General features: G+C 39.3%; 1 protein-coding gene across 1 annotated transcript in view; it reads left to right on the top strand.

Annotated features, from left to right (window-relative positions):
* LOC122023576 overlaps window positions 1–25,991 on the top strand; it is a 34,209-nt gene that overhangs the window by 3,205 nt on the left and 5,013 nt on the right. The window lies entirely within an intron of this gene.

Below are 25,991 nucleotides of genomic sequence, written 5' to 3'. Positions count from 1 at the left end.
GTTAGTCACAGACTGAAATTGACTTTTGTGATATGGTCTTCTTATATTTTTCTTTATCACAATAGTACTAACTGAACTCTTAGGTGACTTCTAATTGTTGGTACTCAATAGTTTGAGTCTATTGTGTAAAGGAAATTATATAAGTACACTAGACATTTGTATTTTATTACATAATTGGTTTAGCAAGTGTCTGCTAAATATGTCTCAACTATAAGCTATTATTTGACACTAAATTTCAGAATACCATCAAGATAAGAAGGGTTTTGAGAAGAGCCTTCCATGTTAAAGTTATGCAAGTTCTCTCTTCAAAAATAATTATGCAAGTTTGTTTTGTTTGGAGAAATCATGGGTAAGAGATCTATAGCATATTATGACGCTGAAATAAAAAAAGGGGTAGCCTAGTGTTCAAAGCTCATGCCAATGGGGGTCCCGGAGAAGAGTCTACTTTACGCAATCTTACCCTCCATTGCAAGAGTTTGCTTCCGTTTCTTGAATCCGTGATCACCAGGTCATATGATAGAAATTTCACTGTTACGCCAAAGCTCCCCTTCTATTGTGATGCTAAAATAAAATTTTAATTTTGGAATAATGGATATCTGAGTACTTTTGCTTTTTGTAGAAGCTTCATGAATGTACACATTAGAAAAGAGAGTATCTGGATTTAGGTCTTGTTAAATTTTGGTGATATGAAGACTCATCAAAGAATCCTACAAACTCTAGTCTAACATATTCTAATTCCATATGTTATCATTCTCAATATGATTATGAGCAATAGTTTCAATTTCAATATCATTTTTGCAAATCGTGTAATCATGTCCTTAAGTATGTGGTTTTGACCTTTGAGGTTTTAAGTTTGGATTATATTGTGATGACTTACGGTGTGTCGACTGTGTAGGTGCTTGCTTGACATTTATATTTATGTGCAAATGAAAGTCCATGTTGTTGGTGCAATCTGGTTTCAATGTTTGATAATATATCTATGTTGGGTCAAGATTAACCAGGGTTGATCCAAATAGGTTAAGGGTGACCTGATGTTTGATAATTAGTGAGAAGCCCTTAGGTTAGGTTGACCTAGGCATGAGTGGAAAGTCCAAGTAGGACAAGGTTAATCGGATGTCTAGCATGGAGAAAGTCTAGGCAGGTTAAGGTTGACTGGATGCCTTGTAAGGGAAAAGTTTAGGCAGATAAGGATGATCGGATGTCTTGCAAATGAGAAGCCCTAGAAAAACAGATGTTAGGTAAGAGGAAAGTCCAGACATGTTAAGATTGACCAGATGCCTTGCAAGGGATAAGTCTAAGCAAGTCAAAGGGATTGGATACTTGGCAAAGGAAAGTCCTAGCGGACTCAGGCGTGGTGACTGAGTCAGGACTTTTCAAGTGACCGAAACAAGAGTTTCAGTTGATTGCAAGGTTTAAAATTTCGACCCGTGTCGAGGTTTCGATCTCAGACCAGAACGATACGGTTTCGGTATCGTATCGTGCCGTGCCGATATAGTTTCGGTATTTTTTATTTATCTATAGTAATTATAAGATAAATATGTTTATTGTGCATATAAAAATAAGTTGTATATTGATTTATTATAAGTTTTCAATTATTGAATAATTTAATATTGTTAGAAGAAATAATTAATTTTTTTTTATTTAAATAGAATTGATATATCAATAATTCAAATTACAATGGAAGTATCTATAATAATAATAATAATAATAATAATAATAAGTATATAAATTAATACAAGATATTACTTTATATTAATAATAATCATATAAATTAACTATTTATTCATTTAATAAATTATTAATTAAATAATATATATTTTAAATAGTAAAAAATATCAAGTAAAAATTTTTAAAAAATAAAAAAAATATCAGAATATAAATATAATTTATTAGAATTTTTTCAATTTTTTTTAGAATTTTTTAAAAAATTTAAATGAAATTTAAAATAATAAAAAATATATTAGAATATAAATAAGAATTATTATATATTTTTAAAAAATTTTAAATGAAATTTAAAACATTATTTTTTTCAGAATATTAATTAATAAAATTTATTTAATTTATTTTAATTTTAAATATATTTTTATATATTTTATTAGGATAATTTAATTAGGGTTTATAAAAATCTTTTCGAAATATCACACATCCTCCTTAGGAATTGTTTAAATTAATTAAATAAAATAAATAATTATTAAAAAAGAAAAAAATACTGCGTACGCGAGATTGCCTGCGATGATCGCGGGCAATCCCGCGAGGGGCGTCTGGTGTCGCCGGAAGGGTCGCCGGAAGTGTTTGGCGACCCTGCCGGACGCTTTCGGCGTCCAGAAGGCGTCGCGGGACACCGCCAGAGCCGTCCAGTGTCTCCTCCGGCGCCGTCGAGACGGGGGCGCTTCTTGTGCCAGTTTCAGCCGCCCGGCGGAACGGTAAAAATCGTCCGTGCCGAGCGGCACGGAATGACATTTCATACCCTACTTGATTAGATCTTTCGATCGATTAAACCAGCAGGTTTGGTCGACCTATACATAGTGATTTTCATTATCTATTGGCAGGTTATTGCCCGACTCACATTGGATGACCAGATATCGGGATTGAGTGACTGATAGCGATATGAGCGACCTTAGTACGTGCGACCGGATGCCACGTGGTATGTGATCTAAAGTAGTGATCCGAGCTGCTTGGGTTTCCGCCGACCGGATAGTAGATCGGGTGACGGGAAGGATGCCACGTTAGCAATAAGATGAGCTAAGACCATCTCATGGATGAGACCAATCTGTCACGCTAGCAATTTTTGGTCAACCGAAAAGGCTTTCCGATCGACCGAACATGGCACATCAACAACTAAACTAGAGGCTATAAAAGGAAGGCAGAGGCTCGAGGATCAAATAATCAATCACTCCAATCCACTGTCTCTATGTGTTCACAAACTTCTTCAAGTTCTGCTAGAGTAATCCAGGAAATGCCAAGACAAGTGCAGTTGTGCTAAGGACTTCAAGAGAGGACTAATGTAGATTGAGGACTGGATATTTGATAACTTGAAATCAAGGAAGTAGAGGATCATATACTTAGCAAATTGAAGTCTTGGCCGGTCAAGAAGGAGCAGATGCTTAGAGGTAAGGCCTCTTGACATTGAAGATTCGAAAGTAAGGCTTCTTGGCACATAATGTTCTAAGTGGAACCTCAAATAACTTTTGTGAGGAAGTGCATTTGTATAATGGATTATAGGTGGGACTAGACTAAGGAAGAGACTCGACTTTAGAAATGGTTTGAGTTGAGAGTTTAGTTGACTAAGCAATCGACTCAAGCTCGAATAGAATGCCACAAAATGTTTCTGATCGAGAGTTAGTTGACTAATGCACAATTAGTCAACTATAACATATAACAAGCAAATAGTACCAAACAAACGATTAAAATATGGTTCTAAATGCTATCAAACACCTCATTAATCACCTCAAGTCACTACCCAATCTTATCAACAACACCAGTTCAAAGAAGCTGTCTTGCATTTCAAGTAAAACCTGAAAACCCTAGAAGCAAAAGCATCAAATACATAAGAGGCTTTTGAGTTGAAATTTGAACATTGAATAACCACACTTAAAAGCAGAAAGAAAATAGAAGTAATTAATTTTCTGGAATCAAAAATAGGTAAAATAATAGGTTGCAAGAGCTAGCAAGTGGTTGTTGTTAGGATCTCTTCGTACGCGGCTAGAGAGGGGGGTGTGAATAGCCGCCCCAAATCACTCGTTTCTTCCTACAATTCGTTAGCGCAGCGGAAAAATAAACTAGAAACGAAAGGAAGAATATCAAACCTTAACACAGCGATGTACGAGGTTCGGAGATGTCCGTAAGGTGGACGAACCCAATCAATCCGTCGGTGGATGAGTCCCCGGAAAACCGGCTAATAAAAACTCCTTCTGGGTGGAGAAACCTCGCCACACTTGTTTGCAACAGCAAACAGGAGTACAAGTACAAAGAATAAGCAAGAAATACAATAAGAATACACAAGCACTCTACCAATCTTGCTTTCTCGTCGACTGGAGTCCGGATGAAGCAGCAGCAGTTGTTCCAGTCGGGGAAGCTCACGCGAAGCTTTCGGGAGGAACTCAACAGAGCTCTTATCGCAGCCCACAAATCTTCAGCAGAAGAGTAGTAAGCGGGAAGAAGAAAATGCACCAAAGCCTTGATCTCCTTTTATAACCTGCGAACTGCGCGAAGATAAGCGGAGAAGGCGGAGCGACGTTGTGACTCAGCGGTCGAATCGTGGACCGATCGAGCTCCACCCCGATCGGTCGACCCTTCGATCGATGCGGGACCGATCGGGCCTAATCGATCGGTCCCTAGACCGATCGAGTGCGAACTTTATTTGTTTCTGATCGATCGATCGGTCGGACCGATCGAGCCGAAACCATCTTGATCGGTCCCAAACCTTCAAACCAATATCCGGTCCAACTCGACCTATTTTGCACATCACGCTAGCATCCGGCCACCCTCGACCGCTAAGACTCCCCACAGTGTCCGAACCTTCGACCCGGACTTTTCTCTTCGTGCAGTGTCAGGTCCTCCACCCTGACCTACTTGGACTTCCCATCACCGGATGTCCGATCACCCTCGATCCATCTGGATTTTCCTGGCTTCACTCACGTGACTTTCACCCAGCTTCACTCACTAGGGTTTTTACACCGCTTAACATCCAGTTAGGACTTTCTCACCGCCTGGCTTCACGACTTCCATAACATCCAGTTAGGACTTTCCCACCGCACGGCTTCACTCGGACTTTCCAACCGCCTAACATCCAGTTAGACTTTCCCACCGCCTTTACTCACCAGGACTTTCCACACCGCCTAACATCCAGTTAGGACTTTTCCAAGTCTCCATACTTGGACTTTTCTGCCAAGTCTCCATACTTGGACTTTCCTGCCAAGTCTCCATACTTGGACTTTTCGCGAAGCTCCTGCTTGGACTTTTCCAGTGCCAAGTATCCATACTTGGACTTTTCTAGTGCCAAGCTCCCTGCTTGGACTTTTCCGTTGCCAAGTCTCCATACTTGGACTTTTTCCCGAATCAGGTCAACCAGGTCAACCTTGACCTACGGTTGCCCCAATAATCTCCCAAACATCTATTCTTGTCCCATATCAAGAATACAACTCTTCCACGAGTGTCAAACATCAACATGCAACTCAACTAGGTCAACCTTGACCTAAGGTTGCAATCTCTTCTCGTCAAATATCAAAATACAACTCGAGTCAGGTCAACTCGAGTCAGGTCAACCAGGTCAACCTTGACCTAAGGTTGCACCAACAATCTCCCCCTTTTTGATGTTTGACAAAACCCATAATCAAGTTAGGTTAACCCGATAACCTAACTTAGGTTTTCCAACCATCTTCTAATGTCCAATGTTCCAATGTTCTTTCTTTGAACATTCTCTGAACATTCTCCCCTTAGGTTAACCCGATAACCTAACTTGGGTTCTCCAATAATTCTCCCCCTTTTTGACACACATCAAAAAGAATGTCAATGTTCTTCCTCGAACATTCCTTGACATTCTTCCCCTAGCTTAGGTTAACCCGATAACCTAACTTGGGTTCTCCAATAATTCTCCAATGAACACTCTCCCCTTTTTGACACACATCAAAAAGAAAAAGGAGGGTATCAAGGTCAAAAGTTTCTTCCTAATGAAAGTCCCATACCTTTCATTGAAACTCTTAATTTCCCCCTTGACACTAGAGTTAATAATTAACTTAGTGATAATCCCATATCACTCAAGTCTTTTAGGAGTAAAAACTCCCCCTAAAAGTCAACTCCCCTTGACTAATAGGTAAAACTCCCCCTAAAGGTTAACTCCCCCTTGACCATTGCACCAACAATGTCTTGGTGAGTTTCAAACCTTTAGAAATCCAAAACACCAACTCCCTGCTGAAATTTCAGACAAAACAGTCGAAAAATCAGCATTTGGCACGCCCTGATCGGTCACCAAACCGATCAGGGATTCCCTGGATCGGTCACAGTGACCGATCCAGCACCCCCTGGACCGATCAGGCTACCTCCTGATCGGTCCACAAATCTGATATCAGATTTCTGATTTCTTCTCCCGAAATTCAGAAACCTCTAGAAAATCACAGAAAATTTCAAAAATTATAAAATTTTGAGGATACATTCCTCATAACATACACTATCAAGGAAAAATAGTTTTCTATGAAAATAACTTCCATTTTTCAATCTTGATACAAAGTTCAAAAACTTTGAAATAGTTCAAGTTTAACTCAACTTTGTATCACAATGTTCAATGATGAATGCTATCACTAGGAAAGCTTCATCAAGGTTTTTCAAATCAATTTTAAAATGCTTTTAAAACCATTTGAATTTAGGACCATAATCTTAGGGCTAGATGTACATGACTTGTACACAAGCTTTCCCTATGATCCTTAATTTCTTGAATTAGGGTCATCTAGGTACAAGGACAATGCACCTTGATCCTAACTCATGATCCTAATATCTCACACACATTTAAGGTGTATCAAACCACATTCAAGTCAATTTGATGTGAGATATGGGTTAAGGTCAACTTAGGCTAAGTTCTCATGCATTTTCTAAACACCAATTTGATCTCAATATCAAATTATATGTTTGTCCTTAAATCAATTTCATTGATTATAATGCAAGAGATGATGACATGGCATATAATGATATCATAAGTAAAAATATGTGCCAATGTCATGGCATAAAGTTTGAAAACTTAAATAAAGCATGACATATAAACTAGCCTAAGCATTATCATGACATTTCAAATGATAATAAACTAAATATGATGTCATGGCATGGCATATGGCAACCAATCATGGCAAGTTAGCACAAATAAAATACCTAAATTCTCTATCTAAGTATCCTTAGCTAACTTAAAATCTAACTCTAGATTGCCCGTATATCCCTAAGAGAAAACCAAAATCCCAATTTCTCTAGGTTTTCTTAATTGTGCCAAATAAGATTAAAATCGATATTTTTCAAATATGGCACAATTTACTCTTCAAGGAGTAAATAATAATTCTTTTTCATTTTCAAAGGTTATCAAAACCTTGAAAATGCTCCTTGAGTGTCAATTTCCTCAAAGTTGGGTTAACTACCCTTCTAATTGGAGTTGACACTCTCTAACCCATTTATGGGATAGAGAAGATGCTCCTAGGAACCCAATACCTATTAGAGCTCATTGGGTTCACTAAATATTCACTAGGGATGACTTCCCTAGCAACCCTCCTAATGACCCTCTTAGGCTTTGAAGCCTTGGTCATTTGGGACTCATCAAGATCAACTCTAGGGGTGACTCCCCTTGTGACCTTGGTGGTGGTCTTCCTAGCCCTAGGTTTTGTTCCATAATCGAATGGAACACTATGATAAGTGGGCTTGACCACTTGGGACTTAGGTTTGTGACCCAAACCTTTCTTGTCCTTGGACTTGGGTTTTGACTCTTAAACCCTAGAGACGACTTCTCCATGTTTTTAAGAGCCTTTTCTAAATTATCAAGTCTTGACCTCAAGACTTGATTTTCCCTCTCTAATACCTCAAGTGTTAATTTGTCATTTTCTCTTGAGATATTCCTAGGCACGTGTCTAGTCTTCTTGGGATTTCTACCTAGGTTTTCCTTAACTTTAGAAGCGTTAATCCTAGGGTTGGTATTTCTAGTGTTATCCTTACCTAGGCTAACATGTTTAGCACCTAAGCACATGTATTGGTTCCTAAAGTTAACATGCTTATCATTATTAACAATTGCAACAAAACTACTAGCATGAGTTTTATTGCAATAATGAAACTTAGATGTTACCTTAGGGTTTGCCTTAGCTCCCCCTATTGATGTGCTTGGTTTCTTGTCCTTGTGAGGTTGCCTCCCCCTCGGACATTGGCTCCTATAGTGTCCCCTTCGCTTGCATTGGAAGCACACCACGTGCTCCTTGCCTTTGCGTATCGGGCCTCCGGCTTCCTTGACCTTAGGTGCCGGTGGAGTCTTCCTAACTCTCTTTGGACATTTGCTCTTGTAATGTCCATACTCCCTACACTCAAAGCATAATATATGTAATTTGCTCGAAATTAAAGTGTTTGAGTTACCTAGGTTTGTGGATGGAGATGAGCTTTCTTCTTCATCCCTTCCGGAGGTAGATGCCTCTTCTTGCTCCGATCTTGAACAAGAGCTCTCCTCCTCTTCTTCCTTGGATGTTGAGTAGCCCTCAACTTCCAATTCGCTTCCTCCATGATGTGAGCTACTTGGCTCACTAGGCTCCTTTTCATGGAATTTTGCCAAATTGTTCCACAATTCCTTGGCGTTGTTGTACCTATCTATCTTGCACAAAACATTATTAGGCAAAGCAAATTCAATAATTTTTGTTACCTCGTCATTGATTTCGGATTGTCGGATTTGCTCTTTCGTCCACTCCTTCTTCTTGATAGGTTTTCCTTCCTCATCCATCGGAGGGGAAAACCCTTCTTGTACACAAAACCAATGTAACATATTAGTTCTAAGAAAATACATCATCCTTACCTTCCAATATGTGAAGTTGTCATGAGACTCGTAGAAGGGTTGAATCGTGACATCTTCTCCATAGAGATCCATCTCTAGCCCGTGCTCCCCCGGGTGTTGATCCGTCGAAGAGCGGCCTCGCTCTGATACCACTTGTTAGGATCTCTTCGTACGGCTAGAGAGGGGGGGTGTGAATAGCCGACCCCAAATCACTCGTTTCTTCCTACAATTCGTTAGCGCAGCGGAAAAATAAACTAGAAACGAAAGGAAGAATATCAAACCTTAACACAGCGATGTACGAGGTTCGGAGATGATGCTCCTACTCCTCGGCGTGTCCGTAAGGTGGACGAACCCAATCAATCCGTCGGTGGATGAGTCCCCGGAAAACCGGCTAATAAAAACTCCTTCTGGGTGGAGAAACCTCGCCACACTTGTTTGCAACAGCAAACAGGAGTACAAGTACAAAGAATAAGCAAGAAATACAATAAGAATACACAAGCACTCTACCAATCTTGCTTTCTCGTCGACTGGAGTCCGGATGAAGCAGCAGCTTCAACTGTTCCAGTCGGGGAAGCTCACGCGAAGCTTTCGGGAGGAACTCAACAGAGCTCTTATCGCAGCCCACAAATCTTCAGCAGAAGAGAAGAAAGAAGGAAGAAGAAGATGCACCAAAGCCTTGATCTCCTTTTATAACCTGCGAACCTGCACAGCGAAGACAGAAGCCAGCGGAGAAGACGGAGCGACCCGTTGTGACTCAACGGTCGAATCGTGGACCGATCAGGCTCCACCCTGATCGGTCCAGAACCCTTCGACGGCCTGGGACCGATCAGTTCGTCCGATCGGTCCTGCCGTCGATCTACGGTGCCCAACTTTCGTTTCTGATCGATGCGTGGACCGATCGAGCCAATGGATCGGTCCACGCCGATCCCACCTCTCATTGCGTCTCGACGGCCGTGGAGACCGTCAGCTTATGCCGATCGGTCCCCGCATCGATCAGAAGCTTAATCGCTGCGCTTTGCCTTCATTTGTTATCGATCGGTCACCGGATCGATCGATACACAACGATCACGGATCGGTGCGGACCGATCCGTAGCTTTTGCCCAAACCAAGTCCCAAACCTTAAACCAATATCCGTCAACCTCGACCTATTACATCACGCTAGCATCCGGCCACCCCTCGACTGCTAAGACTCCCCACCAAGTGTCCGGTCGATCCTTTGACCCACTTGGACTTTCCTCTTCGTGCAAGATCCGGTCCCCCATGACCTACTTGACTTCCCATCACCGGATGTCCGATCACCCTCGATCCATCTGGATTTTCCCCGGCTTCACTCACTGTGACTTTCACCCAGCTTCACTCACTAGGGGTTTTTACACCGCCTAACATCCCAGTTAGACTTTCTCACCGCCTCGCTTCACTCACCAGACTTTCCAACCGCCTAACATCCCAGTTAGGCTTTCCACTGCACGGCTTCACTCACGGGACTTTCCAACCGCCTAACATCCCAGTAGGACTTTCCCACCGCCTGGCTTCACTCACTGGACTTTCCACACCGCCTAACATCCCAGTAGGACTTTTCCGCGCCAAGTCTCCATACTTGACTTTTCCCGCCAAGTCTCCATACTTGACTTTTCTCGTGCCAAGTCTACTTGGACTTTTCGCGCGCCAAGCTCCTGCTTGGACTTTTCCAGCCAAGTCTCCATACTTGACTTTTCGCGTGCCAAGCTCCTTTCCGTGCCAAGTCTCCATACTGGACTTTTCCGAATCAGTCAACCAGTCAACCTTGACCTACGGTTGCGCCAATAATCTCCCAAACATCTATTCTCGTCCCATATCAAGAATACAACTCTTCCACGAGTGTCAAACATCAACATGCAACTCAACTAGTCAACCTGAGGTTGCACCGACAATCTTCCTAAGTCAAATATCAAAATACAACTCGAGTCGGTCAACTCGAGTCAGTCAACCAGTCAACCTGACCTGGGTTGCACCAACAATCTCCCCCTATGTTTGACAAAACCCATAATCAAGTTAGGTTAACCCGATAACCTAACTTAGGTTTTCCAACCATCTTCCAATGTCCAATGTTCCAATGTTCTTTCTTTGAACATTCTCTGAACATTCTCCCTTAGGTTAACCCGATAACCTAACTTGGGTTCTCCAATAATTCTCCCCCTTTTTGACACAAAGAATGTCAATGTTCTTCCTCAACATTCCTCGACATTCTTCCCCTAGCTTAGTTAACCCGATAACCTAACTTGGGTTCTCCAATAATTCTCCAATGACCCCCTTTTGACACACATCAAAAAGAAAAGGAGGGTATCAAGGTCAAAGTTTCTTCCCAATGAAAGTCCCATACCTTTCATTGAAACTCTTAATTTCCCTCGACACTAGAGTTAATAATTAACTTAGTGATAATCCCATATCACTCAAGTCTTTAGGTAAAACTCCCCTAAAAGTCAACTCCCTCGACTAATAGGTAAACTCCCTAAAGGTTAACTCCCCTCGACCATCGCACCAACAATGTCTTGGTGAGTTTCAAACCTTTAGAAATCCAAAACACCAACTCCCGCTGAAATTTCGACAAAACAATAAAAATCAAGATTGCACGCCCGATCGGTCACCAAACCGATCAGATTCTCGATCGGTCACGATGACCGATCCAAGATTTTCGGACCGATCAGGCTACCTCCTGATCGGTCCACAAATCTGATATCAGATTTCTGATTTCTTCTCCCGAAATTCAGAAACCTCTAGAAAATCACAGAAAATTTCAAAAATTATAAAATTTTGAGGATACATTCCTCATAACATACACTATCAAGGAAAAATAGTTTTCTATGAAAATAACTTCCATTTTTCAATCTTGATACAAAGTTCAAAAACTTTGAAATAGTTCAAGTTTAACTCAACTTTGTATCACAATGTTCAATGATGAATGCTATCACTAGGAAAGCTTCATCAAGGTTTTTCAAATCAATTTTAAAATGCTTTTAAAACCATTTGAATTTAGGACCATAATCTTAGGGCTAGATGTACATGACTTGTACACAAGCTTTCCCTATGATCCTTAATTTCTTGAATTAGGGTCATCTAGGTACAAGGACAATGCACCTTGATCCTAACTCATGATCCTAATATCTCACACACATCTAAGGTGTATCAAACCACATTCAAGTCAATTTGATGTGAGATATGGGTTAAGGTCAACTTAGGCTAAGTTCTCATGCATTTTCTAAACACCAATTTGATCTCAATATCAAATTATATGTTTGTCCTTAAATCAATTTCATTGATTATAATGCAAGAGATGATGACATGGCATATAATGATATCATAAGTAAAAATATGTGCCAATGTCATGATGTCATGGCATAAAGTTTGAAAACTTAAATAAAGTATGACATATAAACTAGCCTAAGCATTATCATGACATTTCAAATGATAATAAACTAAATATGATGTCATGGCATGGCATAAACCATGATAAGTTAAGACAAATAAAATACCTAAATTCTCTATCTAAGTATCCTAGCTAACTTAAAATCTAACTCTAGATTGCCCATATATCCCTAAGAGAAAACCAAAATCCCAATTATGGTATTTCTCTAGGTTTTCTTGAATTGTGCCAAATAAGATTAAAATCGATATTTTTCAATATGGCACAATTTACTCTTCAAGGAGTAAATAATAATTCCTTTTCATTTTCAAAGGTTATCAAAACCTTGAAAATGCTCCTTGAGTGTCAATTTCCTCAAAGTTGGGTTAACTACCCTTCTAATTGGAGTTGACACTCTCCAACCCATTTATGGGATAGAGAAGATGCTCCTAGGAACCCAATACCTATTAGAGCTCATTGGGTTCACTAAATATTCACTAGGGATGACTTCCCTAGAACCCTCCTAATGACCCTCTTAGGCTTGAAGCCTTGGTCATTTGGGACTCATCAAGATCAACTCTAGGGTGACTCCCTTGTGACCTTGGTGGTGGTCTTCCTAGCCCTAGGTTTTGTTCCATAATGGAACACTATGATAAGTGGGCTTGACCACTTGGGACTTAGGGTTGTGACCCAAACCTTTCTTGTCCTTCGACTTGGTTTTGACTCTTAAACCCTAGAGACGACTTCTCCATGTTTTTAAGAGCCTTTTCTAAATTATCAAGTCTTGACCTCAAGACTTGATTTTCCCTCTCTAATACCTCAGTGTTAATTTATTTTCTCGAGATATTCCTAGGCGTGTCAGTCTTCTTGGGATTTCACCTAGGTTTTCCTTAACTTTAGAAGCGTTAATCCTAGGGTTGGTATTTCTAGTGTTATCCTTACCTAAGCTAACATGTTTAGCTCCTAAGCACAGTGTATTGGTTCCTAAAGTTAACATGCTTATCATTATTAACAATTGCAACAAAACTACTAGCATGAGTTTTATTAGAATTGCAATAATGAACCTTAGAGATTACCTTAGGGTTTGCCTTAGCCCCCTATTGATGTGCTTGGTTTCTTGTCCTTGTGAGGTTGCCTCCCCTGGACATTGGCTCCTATAGTGTCCCCTTGCGTTGGAAGCACACCACGTGCTCCTTGCCTTTGCGTGTCGGGCCTCCGGCTTCCTCGACCTTAGGTGCCGGGAGTCTTCCTAACTCTCTTTGGACATTTGCTCTTGTAATGTCCATACTCCTACACTCAAAGCATAATATATGAATTTGCTCGAAATTAAAGTGTTTGAGTTACCTAGGTTCTGTGGATGGAGACGAGCTTTCTTCATCCCTTAGGTAGATGCCTCTTCTTGCTCCGATCTCGAACAAGAGCTCTCCTCCTCTTCTTCCTGGATGTCGAGTAGCCCTCAACTTCCAATTCCACGATGCGAGCTACTTGGCTCACTAGGCTCCTTTTCATGGAATTTTGCCAAATGTTCCACAATTCCTTGGCGTTGTTGTACTTATCTATCTTGCACAAAATATTAGTAAAGCAAATTCAATAATTTTGTTACCTCGTCATTGATTTTGGATTGTCGGATTTGCTCTTTCGTCCACTCCTTCTTCTCGATAGGTTTTCCTTCCTCATCCATCGGAGGGAAAACCCTTCTTGTCACAAAACCAATGTAACATATTAGTTCTAAGAAAATACATCATCCTTACCTTCCATATGTGAAGTTGTCGTGAGACTCGTAGAAGGGTGAATCGTGACATCTTCTCCATGAGATCCATCTCAGTGCTCCCGGGTGTTGATCCGTCAAGAGCGGCCTCGCTCGATACCACTCATAGATCTCTTAGACGCGACTAGAGAGGGGTGTGAATAATGTCCCAAATCACTCGCTTTCTTCCTACATTCGTTGAAAAATAAACTAGAAACGAAAGGAAGAATATCAAACCTTAACACATCGATGTTCGGAGATGATGCTCCTACTCCTCGGCGTGTCCGTAAGGTGGACGAACCCAATCAATCCGTCGGTGGATGAGTCTCCGGAAAACCGCTAATAAAAACTCCTTCTGGGTGGACACACGTTTGCAACAATAACAGAGTACAAGTACAAAGAATAAGCAAGAAATACAATAAGAATACACAAGCACTCTACCAATCTTGCTTTCTCGTCGATCGAGTCCGGATGAAGCAGCAGCAACTGTTCCAGTCGAGGAAGCTCACGCGAAGCTTTCGGGAGGAACTCAACAGAGCTCTTATCGCAGCCCACAAATCTTCAGCAGAAGAGTAGTAAGCGGGAAGAAGAAAACTGACCAATCAGGAGAGATCCTGACCGATCAGGGACCTCCCGATCGGTCAGGGAATACCCTGATCGGTCGGGGACCGATCAGGGAACCTCCGATCGGTCCCTGACCGATCAGGAAGCCTCCTTGCGTACCAGACTGACCTGATCGGTCCCTGACCGATCAGTCAACCGAGTCTGGATCGGTCCACAGACCGATCCAGCCTCTCCTGATCGGGCTGGAGACCGATCAGTGTCTGACATTGAAGATTCTCCAGGAATTTCAGTAACTGAAATTCGTGTTTTCGATCGAACATTCTGAAGATTCAGAACTCAAGAAGTTCAGAAACTTCCAAATTCAAACCAAGATCCTAAACAATCTACGCTTTATCCAACATCCGGTCAACCTTGACCTGCTAGGACTTCCTCACCGCTGGACACTCAGAATGTCCGGTCAACCTTCGACCCACTTGGACTTTCCTCTTCGTGCAAGCATCCGGCCACTCCCATGACCTACTTGGACTTCCCATCACCGGATGTCCGATCACCCTTGATCCATCCGGATTTTCCCTCGCCTGGCTCACTCACCGTGACTTTCACCTAGCTTCACTCACTAGGGTTTTACACCGCCTAACATCCCGCTAGGACTTTCTCACTGCCCGGCTTCACTCACCAGACTTTCCAACCGCCTAACATCCAGTTAGACTTTCCCACTGCACGGCTTCACTCACCAGGACTTTCCAACCGCCTAACATCCCAGTTAGGACTTCCCAGCTTCACTCACGTGACTTTCCACACCGCCTAACATCCCAGTAGACTTTTCCGCGCCAAGTCTCCATACTTGGACTTTTCCCGTGCCAAGTCTCCATACTTGGACTTTTCGCCAGCTCCCTGCTTGGACTTTTCCAGTGCCAAGTCTCCATACTTGGACTTTTCTAGTGCCAAGCTCCCTGCTTGGACTTTTCCGTTGCCAAGTCTCCATACTTGGACTTTTTCCCGAATCAGGTCAACCAGGTCAACCTTGACCTACGGTTGCCCCAATAATCTCCCAAACATCTATTCTTGTCCCATATCAAGAATACAACTCTTCCACGAGTGTCAAACATCAACATGCAACTCAACTAGGTCAACCTTGACCTAAGGTTGCACCGACAATCTTCCTAAGTCAAATATCAAAATACAACTCGAGTCAGGTCAACTCGAGTCAGGTCAACCAGGTCAACCTTGACCTAAGGTTGCACCAACAGTTGTGAGTGTAGCAATAAGAGTAAAATTATTGACCTGCTAACAAGGACAGATTTAAACAAATTATGTTTGAAGAATGAATCACATAATAATTACCTTAAAAACTTGTTTTTTTAGCAGCAAAGCAGCCTCCTTCCAACTAATCATGAACCAGTGCCGTTATTCGGCTGCTCAAGGAATGCCCTGGATGTTAGTAACATAGAGGAAAGTACCAATAAAATTCAAGTGATAACAAAAGACATGAAGAACATAGAAGATCTTCTCTTTAACCCAACGTGCACAGTGCCCCCAGAACAAATTGACCCAACTGCATTCGTTCAAAAACCTCGAATTCATCCACTTCTCGTCTCAAATCTTCTTTCTACAATCATACATAACATATGTCAATATAAAACAGAACAAATGCTTTTTTCAACCAACACAATTTTATTAGCTCTGTAGCCACTTGCTGCTAATAGTTCAGATATTATTTATTAATATCAGGATTCATGACAGTATAACATGAAAGTAACTAATGCATGTCAATTAATGGTTGGCAGACAGAAAGCATCAGCTGTCAACCAAATGGACTTGAGTGATTTGACCTATGTATTATATAAATCTGACATTGCCAAGATGTAAATCATAATTTTATAACTCATCAACAAGGACAGTCCAAGTGAATGAGACTACTTTCTATAGCTGTGGTATTTTTCCTCTTTTCCTTCAATATGTAGTTGATGTTATGGGGTTATAATAAGCATTCAAAGAGAAAATAGTATGCCATTCTTAATACCTAGGTTGAAGTTACTTGAAATTATCAAGACAGATTCATGAAGCTCCTTTGCATTGAAATAAAGGAGTGAGTTCTCATGTTGAATTTACTTGAAAGGTATCAAACAAGTACTGGAACTCAACTAAAAGGATCAAAGAGTTCTCAGTTTAAATCAAGTATTTAAAGGTGATTGTGTGTGAGTGCATGTACAGTTCTTATCGAAAAACATTTTAGATTAGTTATATTGATACTACAATGTCTTTCTTAGGAATGCTGAGGAAATGAGCGATGTAATTGGATTTCCCATATGCTGACATAAACAAGTTCAAGTATATATAAACAACTTCCATAGGAAAGACAAAAGTCTATTTTCCTCATCTCAAAACCAAAGTCTATTTCTTGTATGCGCGATTTGGTCCCTCGCACGACCAAGGCAGTGGTTGCCGTGTGATTTGGTCACACAAGCAGACAACACAGCAGTGGCCGTGTGACAAGATCAAGCTGGCGAACGTCATGTGCGGCGTGTGGTAGTCGCAGTCGGAGGAAGAGAAGAAAAAGATTAGCAATTTAGGTGAGATTCACAAAACAGAAGATGAACATTCGAATAAAGTTTAGTTTATTAAAACAAAATAAATTTATAATTATCTAGTAAATTTCTTAGAATTTTTTCTGTTTAAAATTTTTTTAAACAATTTTTTTTGATAAATATAATTTCGTATAAGATTTTGTTTCGAATCTATATTTATTTTTGTTTATAAAAATTTATTTTATAAATTCATTTCTAATTCATTTTAAATTCGGTCTCAAATATTTTTTTTATATTGTATTTTATTTAAGTGAAACAAATTAGTAATTCCATAGCAAATCCATTTATGATTTACTAAAATTTGAAACTGATTTTAATTCTATTTTAAAAATCTATCTCTCAAACCTTGTTTTCTTGTAGTAAGGGGAGCAACGTGAAGACTATTGAAAGTACTCAATATTGTATTATTCTTTATCCTAATGTTCTAGTGCTCCATCATTCTCATTCATTGTCTTCTTCTTGTACTTAGTTCTCATATCTTGTAAGAAGAGTGTAAAAGGTTTCTACCTTCGAAAGGATTCTGAAAAGGCAAAAGATAGTTGATTGCGAGAAGTGGCTCACTATTGAGTTAGACGTTGTGGAGTTCGAATTGAGGTTTGAAGCACATGAAGGATCATCTTAGCATTGTTTGTATTGCTTTACTCTTTTTTTTGGTATTTTCTCTACATACTAATCGTGATTGTAGACTTGAGCAATTTCCCCTAGCCTCACCAACCCGATCCAACATTTACTATATTGTATGGTTTAAAATCTCGACCTATGTCGAGGTTTCAGTCCTGGACCGAAATGATCAGTACCATATTATGCTTTGTCGATATGGTTTCAGTTTTTTTTAACTATAACATATATTAATTAAAAATAAAAAATTTAATTTAAATAAATAAAAATAAAAAATATTTTTAAATATATATATATAATAGGATAATTTTACTAAATTTTAATTAAGCCTATTTAAATTATCTCAAGTATAATTAGGAGTTGATTAAAATTATTAATCTAAGTTATTTAATTAATCCTAACTTAAAAACCTTCGACCCCCTGCACGATGCATCCGGAGGCATCGTGGAGCTTACGCGACACATCCGAAGGCGTTGTCGGGTTGCACGATTGATGTGCGTAGATTATATACACTTTTATACATGTTTTGACGCATATTCACGTACTTTATGTGTGCTTGATCTATTCACTTTTACACCTCTTATCATATTTTCAGCATAATTACTTTTCTTTGTCGGAGATGACTATTTGAGTGTTTTCTTGTTGATAGGATGCACTTTTGGAGCAAAAACGACGTTGGTAGACGACTCAGAGAACAAACAAAGAAAAATGGCCCGACCATGTGGAATCCACACGGCCGTGCCACATGCCCAGAGGAGGAGAAGGCTCTGATCGTGTGAACCCACACGGTTGTGCTACAAAGCAAAGCAAACAAGCCCCGACCGTGTGGAATCTATACGACCGTGTCAATGAACCAGAGAAGAAGCAGGTTACGGCTGTGTGGAATTTCTAGAGATGAAGCAGGCTGTGACCGTGTGGAAGTACCACCAGACCAAAGGAAAGGCAGCTTCTTGCCGTGTGGATTCACACAGCCGTGGCACGGGCCATGCCTCGTGCATGCCAAGCTCTATATAAAGGGAGTTTCTTCCCCTTTTGTGGGAGGAAGGTTCGCCCCTTTGGGAGATCCAACTTGGATGAGATCTGGGCTTCTTCGCCACTTTCTTGGACGATCCGAAATTGAATTCAGCGTCTCCATCACTTCGAAAGCTTGGATTGGATCCGAAGACCACTCTTCGTATAAGATAAGCCTTCTTCCCTTCTCTTCTTGAGTTATGGTGTTTTTGGCTTAGATCTTGATATCTTGTGATTCAATCCTAGTTATGGAGTAGATATCTTGTTTTAGGATTAAGGGAGTAATTGTGATGTGAATTGATGTAAAACTCATGGATTTGTCAATTTTCTATCTATATGACATTACTATGCCTTGTATTTATTTGATCTTATGTGTGTAGTGTGTTTGAGCTTAATTTTCATGTTTGATTGAATGTTTGTATAGAATTGCTAATCCCGTAGGGAGAATGCCCTAAATCGTATGACTGAGGGCCCCTAGTGACAAGGGTATTCCATTTTCGGATATCTAGGGCATTGTCTTGAAAGGAGAAGCAATTCTCCACAAGGAAGTAGGAAATTGGACATAATTGTTATTTCTATCCCTATGTTATTGAGTGTTAGTGTGTTTTTGTGATGTATGACCGAGGGGCCCTAGTGACAGGGGTATCCCGTTACTGGATTTCATAAGAATCACTTTCATTTAGTAGCATAGGATATGGATTAAGATAGCATTCCGGTTGGACCTCCGCGGGGAAGAGCCGATAACGAATCTAACTTCCTACAAGTGTATAGGAATAGAGGATGAGCGATAGGTGATCCATGATACATTGATTAGCATCACAATGAAACGGAACTCCTAGAACATTTTTTCAAACCAAGTTCCTTAACACTCTTTCTCGTTCTCTCTTTTTCTTACTTCCCTTTACATTTGTGATTGCGATCTTCAACCTTTCAATAGTTTTGCTAGTTCGTTGTGCTTAAATTCTAGTGCTTATATCTAGTTCCTGTGGGATCAATATTTTTATTACTTGGCGATACCTGTATACTTGTGAGTTCACATCAACGACTTGTCCAGAAACATCGTTAGGCTTGTGAGATGCGTTCGGAAGCATAGTCGGGCTCGTGTGATGCGTCCGGAGGCGGATCGCGTGACGTGTCTGGAAGCGTCATCGAGCTCGCACGACGGGTTTGGAAGCTTTGCCAGGGTCGCGCGAAGCGTCTCTGAGCTTGCGCAATGCGTCGAGAAGCATCGTTGGGCTCGCACGACGAGTTTGTAGGGCCTCCGGGAGCACCGACACACGAGGCGAGGTATAGATTTATCCTCCATGTTGGCTAAATCTTATGGATAGGATCCAAGATTCTGTCTCAACTTGTGTTGGTTGAGATAGAGTTAGAGAGGTTGTATCAAACTTGTTAGTCACGATCACAAGGAGCCTGATATAAATAATGCATGATGAGAGAGGAAAGAGAGAATAGAAACATACTTGGGTAGGTGAACTTGAACATTATGATGGAGCCACAAAAGCAGTTGAGAGAGGAAGCTAACATTTGAGGATTCTAGATGGTTGACAAGAAGGCTACGAAGACATGACATAGTTTAAAATTTTAAGTCGTGTCGGTTGGCACAGACGAAATTTACGATTCCGTCTGTTGATCGACATCGACACTACCGGTAAAGAGCAAACCTCTTATGGCAGCCTTAAGGCTGGGCGAGGCTGCGGGAAGACTGTCATTGCCTTGTGTGGTCTCCGCGAGGCCTTGCTACAAAGGTCACGCGTAGGCTTCGTTTGGCCACGTGCAAGGCCATGGCACAACCTTCACGGGGTCTCGCATTTTTCCCCCTATCTTTCTTATTTATTGTTGATGTCGTGATTGCAAGCACACGGTTGTCGTCAAGTAATAAAATTTATAAAGTTGATCCCACGAGGATTGAAGTTTAAATGCTAGTTGGTTCTACACTTTGAATTTAGGTAGACAAAATCGATTGATGTTTGTTTTGAGATTTTTGAACTAAAATGTGAAAGTAAAGAAAGTAAATTGAGGAAGTCCTTAGTTTAGAAGATGTTCTAGGTCAAAGGTTTCATTGTAATGATGAATATTGTGCTATGAATTGGCCCGTTCCTAGTCCTCTGCTTGTATGTTTGCAAGATAGTCTAAACATCTATTGAATTCCACCCTGCGACGGTGTATCGGAGTACTTCCTTTGCCAGTAACTAAGTATGTCATCAAGTGAAGAAGTAACTTAGAGAGTCCGGATTTTCAGTAGAGTACGTCCTGTCACAAGGTCTCATCCGGGCATGTCTCTAGATTACGTAGGTCACTTGTGTAGCATATGATTAGGGGAAGCCCATTAGGTCTAGTGATAGACTTATCCATACATAGAATCGTCCTCCCTTAGGAGGTTGCCTTCTATATAGAAGGATAGTTATCTTAGATACTCAACTCCAAACAATTATCCTAAGGTCATGTCGAGCTATATCGGAACGCACACTCAAAAGAAACGACGATTTATGCATCTGATCAACAAAAATTCAGGTTTAGGCACAGTTCCGATATAGACACATAGCAATGTATCTAATTCAGAATTAAGATCTATGCATACATAAATGCAATCTAGATAGATAAATTCATGATCATAAGGGAATGCCTCTATGCAAGTATTTCATCAAACAGAACAAATGGATACAAGCGTCATCAAACTAGGTCATTGGCAATTCTATAGAGTTTACATTATCCACACATTACAATTACATCCTACGTCCTAGAACAGATTAAATCTACTCCATAATAGCTAGAAATGCAATCCAAAGACTCATAATAACAGAAATTCAAGAGAAGGAAGAGGAAATCTTATCCTTTGATGTTAAGTGAAGTTTTTGGATGCAGATCTTGGCGTGCCGACGATGATGGAGTAGCAGAACGACCTCGGATCGCCCAGACGACGCCTCTTGATGCAAGGATTTGACCTAGATGGTCTCTTTCTTTCCACCAAACTTCCTCTCCTTTTGGAGGAGATGAAGTGCCCCTCTTATAGAGGTGTGGCACGGGGTGATCGTGCCCCTAGGCACGACCTGGACATGACTCCAACATCTGGTCGTGCCATTTGGCATGGCTAAAGCCAATTAATCTTGATCACAAGTGTTTGGCCATGCCAAATGGCATAACCCCTTCTCTATTGTTGGCTTCTTGGTCGTGCCATAAGGCACGGACAGAGCCAGTGTCGTGTGGTTTGACACGACCAAAGCAGAGCAACTTTGCTTTGCCTCTTCTTGACCATGCCAATTGGCACGACCAGCTCTTCATAACTGCACTTTGAAGTTCACGGCCGTGCCCCAAGGCACGGCTAAGTCCAATTTGACTCTGGAAAATGGCATGGAAAGCTTTTGATCGTGCTCTGAGACACGGCTTCTCCCTCTTCTTGTGCTATTTCTTCTCTCTGACCGTTTGACACAACCATGTCTTCTTTGCTTCCTTGGCTGTGCCTTTGCGCACGACCATCATTTGAATCTTCTTTTGGTCGTGCCTCAAGGCATGGCCAGGCCTAGTTTGGTTTTGAAATGATATGAGACTCCAATCCTTGCTTCATTTGATCTTCATTTGCGTCTTTAGCGTTCTTTTCTGCTCCAAACTGCTCCTGAAAGTTAAAACAAGCAATCGAGCAGATTTCTGAACACAAAGTAGTGATTATGTTGAAATATGATAGAAAAGAGTGCAAAAGCATAGATCATAACCAAATGAATATAAAAAGATGTGCGTTAAATGATATAAAATAACATATATAATCTACGCACATCACTTATATTTACTAATTATTACTTTTTAAAAAAATTTCTTTAAATTTTTTTCCTTTTCTATTTTTAAATTCAAAGATTAGATTATTTTTCTTTATTAATTTCTTTTTCTTCATCTCTCCATAATGATAAATATAAAAATTAAGAGGGAAAAAAAACATTTTTAAGGATAGAAAAAAATACCTAAAGCTAAAAAAAATTAAATATAATATTTATTTTTGAATACTACTACAATTAAATTAAATTATTCTATATATAAATTTAGTTTAATCTTAACTAGATTAAAATAATTAAATAAAATTAAATCTAAACCTATTTGATCCTATGTCTACTTGACTCCAATTAATCCTATATTAACTTTTACTCAATTCTAATTGTTAAAATATTAATTTAATTATTTGTTCTTTTTATAAGATTATTTAAGATATAATTTTTTAAAAAGATAAAATTTGGTATTTAAAAAATTATACATGTTCTAGCTTTTATCATGTCAATAGAGTCATCATTCAAGAATTATAATATATATATACTCAATATATCAATCATCATCCATTTATCATTTTACTATTCAATAGAAAATTTATACAACACTTACTTATTCTCAAAATAAAAAAGTATATTAATCCATAAATAATTTAAAGTTTTCAAATAAATGTAACATAATCAATCCTTAAATTCATCAAAATATATCTAAAGATGTCTAAACCGAAGATGATGAGCATTATAAATGCATGGTCTTATACTTTATGTCTTTGCAATTAAACTTGAAACTGAAGCAATCTTCATTATCATTGTATATGTAAACTTTTGGATTTAATACCTCTACAATAAAATTGTAATTAAAACTATTTAATTATGTGCAATATTAATAAAAATATAAATTTTAAATTTATACGTTCAATAAACAGTTGTTGTAAAAGTTTCAATAAGCATCAAAGTTGTTGTAAAAGTTTCAATAAGCATCAAATATTTCATAAGATAATATCAAAACTTGAATTAAACATCCAACATCTCAAATACGATATAGTAGTAAGCATTTATAGTAATTAAATATTAGTAAAAATGTTTTTAATTAATATATTTTATATTCAAAAAATAAAACTATATCGGCATGGTACGATATGGTATCGAATGATTTGGCCATAAACTGAAACTTCGGTACGGATATGATAATACCAAAAGGAAACAAATAATATAAAAGGAAATAATTTTGAAGAAAAACATTGAAGTTTTATTTGAGATTGACACGTGATAAAAGGAAAGCACTGTTGTAAATGACGGTAAGTGGTAGCACGACGGTAAGTGATAGCCTACCGTCTTGGCCGCTTAGGCGGTTGATTTTTTTTTACTATTTTTTATACATAATATTATAAATAATCATTATTTCTATAAAATATTTACTTTTAATAAAATATATTATTTAAAAATTTAAAATTTAATCTAAATATTTAAAAATAAAAATTATATATATATATATATATATATATATATATATATTAAATTAATGGAATAATTTATTAGATTTTAATTAAGTCTATTTAAATGATTTCAATCATAGTTAGGAGTTGATTAAAATCATTAACCTTAAATAATTTAATTAAATCCTAATTTACAACTAGCCCACGTACCTTGTTTCCTCTAGGCGATGAGTCTGATGCGTCATTGGGACTGCATGACTAGTTTGGACGTTTCAGGACCATGGGACGCATTCGGACTCGTCGCTGAGCTCGGGTGACATGTTTGAATGCATCTCTGGCTTGAGCGAGACACATCCAAGCTTGTCGCAGGGCTAGGGTGATGTGTTTGGGAGTGTCACGGCTCAGGCGACGCGTTCGGATGCGTCGTAGGGTCCGGGCGATGCATCCGAACGTGTTGCACGACCTAGGCGATGAGTTCGGACCCGTCGTCGGGCTCGAGTGATGCTTCCGGGCTCGTATGACATGTCCAGACTTGTCACCGAGCCCAGACATATCCGAGCGCCTCATGGTGGCGAAACGACGGTGGAGGTTGCGGTTCTAGGTTCAACGATGACAGAAGGAGGTGGGTTACCGCCTAAAGTGCCTCAGGCAAAAGCGGTGCGGTTGATGTCTGCTTCCTACCTAGGCGGCCACCTCAATCGTTATTTAGAACACTGAAGGAAAGAAATTGAAAAATATATGAGATTAGCTTGTCTATAATAAATTTTAAGTTTGAGCTTTGTCATTTGTTAATTTTGAGTTAATTAGCATTTTCTATTTGGTAATAAATAGAGAATAATTTTAATCCCAAATGAATTTAGTGTATTTTTCTAAATTAGGCGATGTGAAACTATGATAAACATGCATATCAAACGAGGAAGAGGAAGACCAAAAAAGACTTGGTTAGCAACAATAAAACAAGATAAAATTTATTTAAATATAGATGGTGATATAATAGGAGATAGAGCTCAATGGCGTAAAAGGATTCATACAGCCGACCCCACCTAGTAGGAAAAGGCTTGGTTGTTGTTGTTGTTGTAGATTATTTATATCTTTAATTGTTTTAACATTGGATCTACAAGTGCCCTAGAGTGTTGTATTTTAATTATATTCTTTAGGTGTGGATATTATCTTCTTTGCTTCATCAACTTCTTCTATGTTTCTAGTGGTTCGACAATTCAATTCTGGTGGTGTTAATTAGTATGAATCAAAACCTGGTGGTTAGTTTTCGGTACTAGTGTCTGTTTTGTTCTCTATCACCCTCATCAAGCTTCAACGTCACCTTCATCACCGACTATTTCCATGGTTGTTCTTCAAGTGGGTTCTAAGTAGACTCTTGCTCCCCGCATCATCTTCGTGCACCACTAACCTCACTATTGTAAAAGACAAAAAAAAGATACTGCTACAACAAAGTAAAACAAAATTGCTTCTACAGCAGAAGTAAAAAAAAAGAAGTATCTACTACTACAACATAAGTAAAGAAAATTAAGAAAAAAAAAGAAAAAAAGTGAGAAAGGCAGCTTCACAATCTTCTTCATTGCCGCATCATTATTCCTACTACATCACCACCACAAGCATCAACTACGCCAATGTGAAAATCTTTACCATTGTCACTTGCTGCTCCCATAGCCTCAATGGCCATTGCCTAGCCATCATTGACGTTGATGATGTTTCTTTGTGCACCGCCAGCTAACCAAGACCATCATCAATGTTATTCTGCACCTTCTCTATCTACTTGTTGCACAATCACTTTGCCCCCAGGGCATAGCCAAGTTGGGTATCCCATGACAAGTTTGCAGAATTGAGTAAGGGTCAAATCTCGACAAAGACCGAGGAATTACCCTCCCATGTGATAGCTAGCTTCGGTTTTCTAATTTACCCTCTCAATGGTGTAGGGCAGTCGTGGGGGCCCGTCAAGGTGACGGATTTCACCTTTTGCAGAATTTGTAGAATTGTTGCACAATCACTTCAACTCACCTCACTTCTTTGTTGCTCGTTATGATCTCCTAACACCATTGAAGCTACCTTGACACCACCCATTAGCTAGACCACACTTTTGGGCCCAATTAATAATCTAATTTACATTTTGCAATTTAGTTCATTCATATGTTATGTTCTAATCCCTAAAAAAAATATAGACGTTGTTACTGTAGCAACAATAATTAAAAAAAAAGTAAAAAAAAACAAAGATTGGGAAAAAACAATGTGAAAAGTAGAAAAAAATTGAGAGAATTGTTAGAAAAAGGAATATATAATAAAGAGAGGGGTTATCCACAGAAGAAGAAAAAGGGGAAAAAGAAAAAAAAAACTATCAACGACACAGGAGAATGTAGAATTGAATGATCAAGCATCTTTCA

This window comes from Zingiber officinale, chromosome 9B, assembly GCF_018446385.1.
Source record: "Zingiber officinale cultivar Zhangliang chromosome 9B, Zo_v1.1, whole genome shotgun sequence".
NCBI classification, from domain to species: Eukaryota; Viridiplantae; Streptophyta; class Magnoliopsida; order Zingiberales; family Zingiberaceae; genus Zingiber; species Zingiber officinale.
Note: the sequence above shows the minus strand (reverse complement) of the source record. Positions and strands in the feature narration are given on the sequence as shown.